Source organism: Lates calcarifer, linkage group LG3 (assembly GCF_001640805.2).
Source record: "Lates calcarifer isolate ASB-BC8 linkage group LG3, TLL_Latcal_v3, whole genome shotgun sequence".
Taxonomy (NCBI): domain Eukaryota; kingdom Metazoa; phylum Chordata; class Actinopteri; family Centropomidae; genus Lates; species Lates calcarifer.
The window spans coordinates 13,764,589-13,774,945 of NC_066835.1; the positions used below are offsets into that span (position 1 = coordinate 13,764,589).

At 40.5% G+C, this 10,357-nt stretch overlaps 3 non-coding genes across 3 annotated transcripts; all 3 read right to left on the minus strand.

Annotated features, from left to right (window-relative positions):
* Positions 1–8,434: 8,434 nt before the first annotated feature.
* Positions 8,435–8,506, minus strand: trnah-gug (transfer RNA histidin (anticodon GUG)). The gene has a single exon. It is a non-coding gene; the product is annotated as a tRNA-His (tRNA).
* A 390-nt stretch (positions 8,507–8,896) lies between these two features.
* trnah-gug (transfer RNA histidin (anticodon GUG)) lies at positions 8,897–8,968 on the minus strand. The gene has a single exon. It is a non-coding gene; the product is annotated as a tRNA-His (tRNA).
* Positions 8,969–9,341: 373 nt separating this feature from the next.
* On the minus strand, positions 9,342–9,413 carry trnah-gug (transfer RNA histidin (anticodon GUG)). The gene has a single exon. It is a non-coding gene; the product is annotated as a tRNA-His (tRNA).
* Positions 9,414–10,357: the final 944 nt, after the last annotated feature.

Sequence of the window (10,357 nt, forward strand, 5' to 3'; positions counted from 1 at the left end):
ACACACACACACACACACACACACACACAGAGTCTCTCATCTAGAAGGTGGATCTAAGCTCTGCCCCTCCATCTCTCTCCCTCTGTGAGTCAATGCATCATGAGTTGATGTGTTAACATCGCCCTCTGGTGATAAGGCATTTTGAAGTAATGCGTTCCGCAGCCCAAGAACAACCGAGCTTATGTCAGTTTACAGGGTTTTTCACATGTGTGCTGGATCTGCCAGGGTCCAAATGATGGTCTACTTCACCTGAGCATCAAAAAGATTAATAAAAGTATTTCACAAAATAGCCATATCCATCCATAGGTTGCAACTTGGGAAAAGTAAACTGATGTGTGAATAATAGATTCCAACAAATATATTTACAATTTTACCAACACTTAGTTTAAACCAAGAAGAAAAAAACTGTAGCATCAGATTTCTAGGATTTCTTTAACGATGTTGTTCCCTAGTGTTTGCAATTACTACACCCAATATTTATATCTGAAACACATTTAAAGAAGTCAAGACAGACAAAGACAGAGAGAGATAGAGGAAAACAGACAGACAGCCTCAAGACTATTCTTCAATGAACCTTTGTTACAGGAGTGCGCCTGCTGGTGACTAATCTCACAGACAGACACATATACATTGACACACAGACAGACACGCACTGTGGCATTATACCCACATCTGACCTCAGCAACACTAGTTTATGGTAACACACCAGTCTGTCAGTATGTGTGTGTGTATGTGTGTGTGTGTGTGTGTGTGTGTGTGTGTGTATGATGTCATACCTGTGGATCGTATCCAGGTGTTTCCCTGCTGATCTGTGTGTGTGCGTGTGTGTGTGTGCGTGTGTGTGATCTATTATGACTGTGCGCTTTTATGGGTGTGTGGGTCCATAGTGTTTGTGCGTCTGTGGCTGTGCATGAATCTAGAGAAGAGATGAGGTCATATGATTGGCCAAGCAGACTGCCCTGGTTTTCTCTCTCTCTCTCTCAGTAAAGTACCTGCCTTGCATAACTCACAAAAGGATTTGTGTCCACTTTTACTCCGCAAACCAGTGACTCTATACCAGAATTATACACAACTCGTGATATCTGGATATCTTTTAAACTGTACATAGAGTATCTGGCCTAATGCCTGAGCTGCAATGTCAGAGTAAAATGTTTCACTATCAGATGTTACGTGACATTTTGCCTGCCTTGTCTGTTTTGATTGTCAGTCTGTCAGCTTTAGGGATACTGTTGTGTAACCGACCATATGACCTCCCCAGTGGAAGCAAAGGGATATGATTTATTTCAAACCAACATCAAATATGTACTGTGTCACTGTTTAATCATTAAAAGCTTTGTGAAGGCGCTCTTGCACAATATGCTATCACACATTATACCAGACATCAATGATTGGGTTTTGATCAATGTGTTATAATATAAGCTGTTTGGATCTGTCTGTGTCAGTCTGGTATATGTGTAAACCAAGTTTCATCTAGAACAAATATATGACATAGGAACTATGAACCTCTAAAGCCTTAAATAACAGTGGAAAATCAAGTATGGGATCTAATGTTCGACTTTTTGGGGAAATGCATGGTGGCATTCTGGGAGAAAGCAATTAGATTAATACAAAACCCACCTACCGTCATCTCTAAATCTCATTATTTAACATATTATCACATTATCTCATATCTAATCGGTTTAATCCGTACACAACCAAAAGTGTAAAAAGGACACATTGCTAGTCAATCAGCAGAAATTACTCCAGGAAATGGTCTGGCACATAACCCCAGTGTTTTACAGGGGGTTAAAAAGTTTTGTTTTTACACTTGTACAGTTTTGTATGCTAAGCTGAACTAAGCTAACCAGCTTCTTCTCATCTAAGTCTCTGCAAGAAAGCAATTAAGCATATTATCCCAAAATGTTGAACTATTCCTTTAACTACTAATTACTCCAATCCATATTTGTTATTGCTCGAACAAAGTGCATTTGGTGTCTGAGACATATCCTGAATATCCTGAGATATCATAACTGGTGGACAGCTGAACAAATAGAGACACACACACAATAGGGGGCAAAATAAACCTACCAACAAGGGTTTTTACTGTACAGTGGCCACTGAGAAAATTAAACATCCTTCCTATGAAGCTAAAAAAAGATAGTTTGATATTCATGTCCAGTAGGTAATAACACATTTTCAATATGGAACAGGTACAGAGATAATGTTTTCATGAGAAAATCTAGAGATTTCCCCTTCACTCTCTCTGTGTTCATCTCTCAATTTCTGTTTTTCTCTCCCTTTTCCCCTCCTCCCTCTCTTTTCTCTGTGTCTATATGACAAAGCCAAACAATTACTTCTTTCTCCTTCTCTGACTCACTGCAATGTAATTACACTGACTGTCCACTCAAACACCACACGCACACACACACACACACACACACACGCAGAGAGAGAGACTACACAGAGTAACTTATTTACAATATCTGTGGTTGTAATTGTTTCTTGTAGACTGCAGTTACTGCTTTGCTCAGAGAAAAATGAAGGGACAAGAGAACGGTCATTAGTTCACAGAGTCATTTTGGTTGAGCCAAGTAATCAGTCTTATGCACGCACAATGCACACTCTTACACACACACAAATATATACACACACCAGAGGGAATCTCTGTGTTCTACTTCCATTTATCACCAGCTGATGTGCTGCACCAGTGACCTGCATGACCAAAGGTAGCTTACACTCTGTGTGTGTGTGTGTGTGTGCATGCCACAAGGAGCGACAAGTCATTAACTATGATGTCATTTCCTGCCATTGTAGCAGATTTCAGTGCACACAGAGAGCACATTACACTGCACACTGGTCCATCTACACATACACAAGCTAAAAAAAACAGTGGTAAGCCAAGCTGCTAGGTACTGTCTTCCATTAAACTTACGTAGACATTATGTAACTTTGACCACAGAAGAAATGTAATACTGTAAAGTACATAGCCACCTGCTTAAACACATTGGTATTAGTAAAATTGCAATAAATTCAATTTACACAAACTCATACAAACAACTATTACATTAAATTGTTCAATATAGTTTCAGGTTCTAAAAATGAAATAGATGCACCAATCTGGACCAATACAAATTCCAAAAGCATGCAATATCTGCAGAAATTTCATCTGTGAAATGGCTGGCCCATGTCTGTACAAGCAAGTTACTGAATTCCTTTCCAAACACTTAGAAAATCCCACAGGAGGGAGTTTGACAGCTGGTATATAGACTCCTAAAGGTGTGTGCTATGTCACTATTACATTGAACTACCAGTATTACTAACATCCTACAGGCCTCTAAAACCTCCTCTACAAACACTCCACACAAACAAAAACTGGGAGAGTGGCTCCTGCAGAGTCCAGGAGCAACATCTAAAGTCTCCATCCAGAAGAGTGCTAGTGCTAGTCCTAGGAACAGCTTAGAAACTGCACAGAACCCTCCAACTCTCAAGCCTCTCGTAGGGAACCCAAGCCTGAGGAGGACACACACCACACACCAGCTTGTGTCTTCCTAAAGCTTGGTCACACTCCTGCTGCAGCAACATACACTCACATAACTGCAGATGGCAGATGTCCACCATCCAGACACTACTGTCTTATCGACAAAATCCCACCTCAGTTAGAAAACACAGAAATCAAACCACAAAACCGCAAGAACGCACACACAAGCTGCAGAGCCAACTTTTAAGGAGTACAAAGATACTTTGAACTGACAAAAGTAAGACAGTGTTTATTCAAGTTATCTTGGGTAAACACAGTCATTATCACAGTACAGCAACACACAAACAAGCGTGCACAAACTTGCAAACACACACACACACACACACACACACACACACACACACACACACACACAGGTACACACACATAAACACTTAGAGAGGCCTGAGTAGTGTTGCTGCTGCTGCTGAGAGGAAGAAGGCGTTTTCCTTTCAGCTCCTGGGGGACACAACATGTTTTAGGATGTACAGTAAGTGCTCTGTGACTCTGTGTGTGTGTGTGTGTGTGTGTGTGTGTGTGTCTGCATGGAAGGGTGTGGGGGCTACTTCCTGAATGCAGCCCATCCAGAAGCAAAGGGAATGGACCTTCATTCAGCCTCAAGTCTGCAAACACACACACATACAAATACAAACACACAGACACACACACACTCCTTTTCCTTCACAGCTGAAACCACATGCAGGAGGATGCAAGGGAATAAGTTCCACATAAGCTAAATTTATAAAGTCAGGACACATATGATCACACACATGCCAGCACTTGCACGAGCATGCGCGTGCACACACACACACACACACACTGTTAGTCATACCAAATGAAGTTGGTGGTGCATAACAAAGAACCCCAGTTGCCTGGTTCAACTGTTCATTCATGTTATTTTCCTTCCTGAGGTGAGTATTCAAATAGTATTCATACATTCGTGCAGGATGTGAGAGAACAGCTTAGACCTACTCACAGCTGCATGTATTTACACAGTAGGTACGGAGTGACCAATCACTGGAAAAAAAACTGCCACTGCGTTTGCAAGGAAAACAGCAAACCACTTATTTTTAAAAATGCTCAAACTGCAAAGAAAAGAGTACAGAGATGTTCTACCCCCCAGACAAATTACTAAATTCCCTATGACACAGTCACATTAAGGACAAACATAATCTTATTCAGGACGTCTACATACCTCCACACACACAGTATGTGTCTGCATTGAATGCTATCACTAGTTAGAGTCATTATGAGTCACACCACATACTGCAATCTACTGACACTAGACTGCTGGCTTTGTTACCCACTTGTCTTTCTCTACAGTTCTTCTCTGTCTCTGTCTGCCAGTCTGTCTAGAGCAGACTAGAACAACTTGAGAGGAATACAGAGCAGATAAGTGCATGGAATAGAAATATAAAAAATGTAATAAATGGACCAAAACAGAGGGCAACCTCGCCGGAAAGAAAAAGAGAAAGCAGAATACCAATAGTACAGCTCTCTGCAAATGTAGTGGACTGCTCCTGCAAGATCTCTGAGTGTAGTCAAGTGTTTCTATAAATACAGGCCTCCTGCACTGCTCTGCAATTTACACACACATACACACACACACCACCGGCACGCCGGTATTAGTGTGCTGTAGACCAGCCACAGGAAGAGTCGAGTCAGAAAGGTGTAGCTGTTTACTCTACTCTCTCTGAAGCGTATTTATTCTTCTTACTAACTTACTAGCATCTATCGCAAAAGCCTACTAAATTAATGTTTCTACAGTAATACAAAAGAAAATCACTAAAAACTAAACTGGCACTCAGTGCATACCTCCACCAAGGCCAAAAAGTCCTATCTCCCAGTGTTAAGGAAAGTGATAGAAAATTCCTGAATCCGCCCCCAGATCTATTCCAAAATGTAGTGGGTTCTTCCCTGGCCTATGAACTTTTTCCACAATCCTTCTGGCAAATATAAAAACAACCCAACAAACAAACAGACAGACAGAGGTCCACACATAACATCCTTGGCAGAGGTAACTAAAGCAGAGGGTCCGCATAACAGAATTTCCCAGAGCCACATGATGTATGTCAGAAATTGAAACAAAACATAGTTCTCCACTTGTTTCACACGCACAAGGTAATGATATGTTTCTACATGAGATAATGGATTATACTGCATTCATTTTGGTGCTGTGATGCCAAATTAGTAGCCTGAGGCTATACTTCACCACATGGTTGGAATATACATGAAAGGGATGGTTCAGTGTAATAAAATCAGACCATCTCATTCAATACGCTTAAAGGTCGAGTGCTATCATTTTGGCAAAACATCCTTAAAAACTGATCACTGCAACATCCGTACAAATTTGTATGGACACCAATCTTCATGTGGTGTAGCACTTGAAAGCAGCTAGAGTGGAACTAAATACAAGCTCATCAAGTGTATAAGCTAATTAGCAGTGGGATGGCTTGTTTGCGGGTTTGCTAATTCAGAGACCCGCTTTCAAACCCGTAGTAAGGTCTGTGAATGTCACTTCCTTCATTTAAAGTAATAGGTGAGGAGATTCAGTATTACTGTTGTGTGTGTAACAGAGTATTAAAATGCTTGTTGCAGTGTCTTCTTCTCACCATAGCTATTATTTATATGAATGAAATGAAGACTTTTCCAATGTTCACCATTACACCACCACAGCTACTTAATTTTTCTTGTTTATGATATGTCAATCAAATATTAAATAACAGTCCGTCATCATGTATTCACAATACACCAAACTGTGACAGTAATACACAGGTGCATCTAAAATTCAAACCATCAGGCTTAAAGAAATTTAACATTTAATCATAGATCACATCAGTATACAAACTACTGCTTTAGGTTTAAGAATTGCAAATGTAAGTGTGCTTAACGGCACCCCTATTAGTATACTGAAGGTCTGAAGCCTCAGTGGCCTCAGGATACTGCAATTCATTAGCATTTTCTTGCATCTGGAATATGAAGTAGAGGCAGACAAGGCTCCACACCACAGCCCCTTACATTGCTGAGAAAATGCAGAACACAGAGCACACTCTTTCTGTGAGGACTCAGTCGTATTTGATAATCATAGGCAGAAGGATGTGTTTTCCATGGATTCAATTTATAAAGTAATCAATCCTTAATTACGTAAGTTCTGAGAGCCCAATGTGATGTCTTCAAATGCTTTGTTTTGTGGGACCAGTAGTCCAAAACCCCAAAATACTGAACCAATATTAACACTACACAGGGTAAAGCAGCAAATCCTGACATTCAGATAGCTAGAACCAAGAAATATTTGGCACTTTAGTTTGATCAAACCTTAAATAAATAATCATAACTCACATATGTTGCTAACTGATTTTCTACCATCGATTATTTATTAAGTATTACAGATATAGATTGCAAGATTACATGCGTGACTGTTCAGTTGTGCATAATTAATATGCACCTGATCACCTGTATTAGAGTGAGTGCAGGCGTCATATCATACAGCAAACCAGTTAACAGAGTCATGTAGTAAATAACATTACTGATGAGGTTTATGACAGTCCTAACATACAAATTAAAAGAGAACTGGTCCATTAAGATTAAAAAAAAAAAGAAAAAAAGAAAAAAAAGTAAGCGTCAAGTAAGCTCGGGCAAATCAAGGTAGCCAGTACGTGTAACAGGGGAACAAATAAACACTTCAGAATAAGATTTAGAAGCAAAATGTAGGTTAATCCGGAGCATTCATTTACCGTAGGTTAGAGTTAACGTTACTTCACATTCACTCCATGTGACTGTGGCGACGAGTTTGGTGGCAGTAGGTCAGACTTCTTTTCAACTGCTGCAAGTTACTAAAAAGGAAAACTACGACCTAGTTACGGTCCTGTACAGCTAAGCTAACCTGACAGTCATGTCCCGACTAACGTGAAGTGAATAAATGTTGAATTAGTTCAAACATTCAAGAGAGGAAACAGCCCAGCGCCAGCCAGGACGGACGTTAAGCCAACCGCATCCCATAATTTCTTTTAGCTCTTGAAAATATTGCCCAAAAACACAACATCACTCACGTTGACTTCTTCCAGGGGACGTCCGAGAGGTTTGTGTAGACTTTACCGGTGGGAGAAGCTGTTAACAGTCGGTAAATAATCCGTTACTTCAGTCGTAGAGCTGGGAGTAGTTACAGATAGTGTTTTTTTCGCTCCCGTCTATCTCCCCCTCTCTCTCTCTCTCTCACTCTCTCTTCCTCTCGTCGCCTGTTCCTGCTTCCCCTCTCCACATCCAGCATTCCAATATGGCTGCTGCAGGGAGCGACACACACACATATACAGGGAGAGAGAGAGAGAGAGAGAGAGAGAGAGAGAGAGAGAGAGAGAGAGAGTGAGACTAAACTACTCCCTGTGAAGAAGTCCTTGCTGTAGGCAACCCATGAATGAATGAATGAATGAATGAATGTGTAGATGCTTTACATGTTATTATTTGGTAAATATACATATTGTTAAAGAAGTAGTACTATTCATTCTAACACCTGTGGTGGATGACATACTCAGAACTTTTAAGTATTACAAGTAAAAGTCACACGTGCAATATTTACTAAAGTAAAAGTAAAGACGTAATAGCATCAGAATATTGTTAAACAACCAAAAGTTAACGTGTTGCTTTATCCAGGGTGACCCATTTCAGAATAATGTGTCTTACTTTATGGGATCATAATTACATCCTCCTGGTACTGGTTCCGTCGCTGATCGGTGTACATAGGTAAGTATTTCTCCCCTCTGTACACAGGCTCAAAGGCGACATCTGGTGGTCGCTACTCGTTTGGCTTGCCTGGGGGGTATGGATTTTCATATCTCTAACTGGCAGGCTTGTATCATTTTTTTTCTCCTAATCTCTCGTGGATGGATTGTAAATGATTGAATGACAGTACAGCATATGTGTTGCCTCCTTAGTAAGAAAAGTTGCCGTGACCCGGATTCGAACCGGGGTTGCTGCGGCCACAACGCAGAGTACTAACCACTATACGATCACGGCGAGATGTGTCGTTGCTGCTAGTGAGCTGACACCGATTCAGTTCCTTGAAACTGGTATCAACTGCCTCTTCCAACATGTAGGCTAAGTCTGACCATGGGGGGAAGCGTGGAGAATAACAGGGAATGTAGCCTACGTCATAATAGTTTTGGAATGTATTACAGAATGGAATCCTGTTGCCTGTGACCTCAGCATAACGTTCGGGGTAATGGGGTCACCGAAGAGGCAGTTTATACTATTTGAATGGATGTATTATAATACATGCATGATTTGAACACGCTGTCTTGCATGTTTTATAAGTAACACCTCATCGTTTTTGTTGCAGTCAACAAGAAGTTGATGGTGATTGGGGGGTAACGTTATCAAATATCCCCTTATCTCCTATCAAAACACTGCCGTGACCCGGATTCGAACCGGGGTTGCTGCGGCCACAACGCAGAGTACTAACCACTATACGATCACGGCCCGTTACGCTGGCCGGTATGCAGCACCCCAGCCAGGCCCATTTTGTCCTGTGGTTCTGAGTGAGCAACTATCTGTGAAATAACTTCTGGAGTCCATCTATAGTCACCACAAAGAGGAATTAAAACATTTTCCGGAAGTTCTTTGGTGTCATCAGTTTTTTTGCTTTTAATTAGATCTGTTTGACAGATTTGCTTATTTCACTGTTAAATTATGACGCTTTTAGATTGTATTTTTAATCGCGAGTGCATCATAAATTTTGTTATGAACAATATATAGTTATTGTTGCATTATTCTTAACTGGCTACACACAGATTAAGACTATACTTTATTGCATGACATACAGTAGCAATAGACTGCCGTGACAATTGTAGACTGCCGTGACCCGGATTCGAACCGAGGTTGCTGCGGCCACAACGCAGAGTACTAACCACTATACGATCACGGCTGGCCACCCTGTCTGACAGCAATCTGAATTAACGGACAAGTAGAATTAGGTTGGTATAAATAGATGGTCTACAGAGTTTGTTCACCATGTTCACAGACGCTTGTCTCTTAAAGGCCAAACAAATATTACATGGGTTGTGTATGAACCAATTAAATTAACATAATAGACAGTATAATAGTTATTTAGGCCTATTGCTCTAGTGTCATTCACTAATGTTGAGACAGGTTTTGTCTTCAAATGTAACTGAACTGACTGTAACTGAATTTAATAGTGATACCACCCCCAGGTTAAATATTTAAACTGTACCTGAACTCAGTCAATTTAAATGCACTTGAAATAATTCTTTGTATGTAATTAGTGAACATATAGTTCAAGATTAAACCATTAGATCAAATTTAACACTAGAGTCTCTTTCTCTAGTTGACCTGTCAGATTTTAAAAAGGTGGGTTTCATTTACCTTACTCAGCACTTTATGTATAGATCTGCAGTTCATGCTGAGCCACTGTGTCATGGTCAACTAATGCAGCAGAGGTGTGAACAAAGCAAATAAAAAAGTAATCCCTCTTCTCTCTGACAGTATGGTACAGAGGCTTTCAGACTCTTGGGGCAATAGAATAAAGCTACACAGTAAGTGCACTGGAGGCAATGCAATTCTCCTGTAACAGTAACAACTGTGTTCATATCTGTCATTTTGGAACACGATGATGAAGTATCTCTGTATTTATGGACGACCCAGCCTTGCCTCTGACCATAACTCTTTCAGCCATGGAGTCATAATCCTTGGTTCTAATTTGCAACTGGAATCACAGTCCCTAGAATTTACGTGTATGTGTGCACGTTTAGATCCATATTAATGTGTGTGCATGAGATGGCTCATTGCTATGTGCATGTATTATGTTTGTGTATATTTCAATGCATTAGAAAAGATGATGATAGATGACAA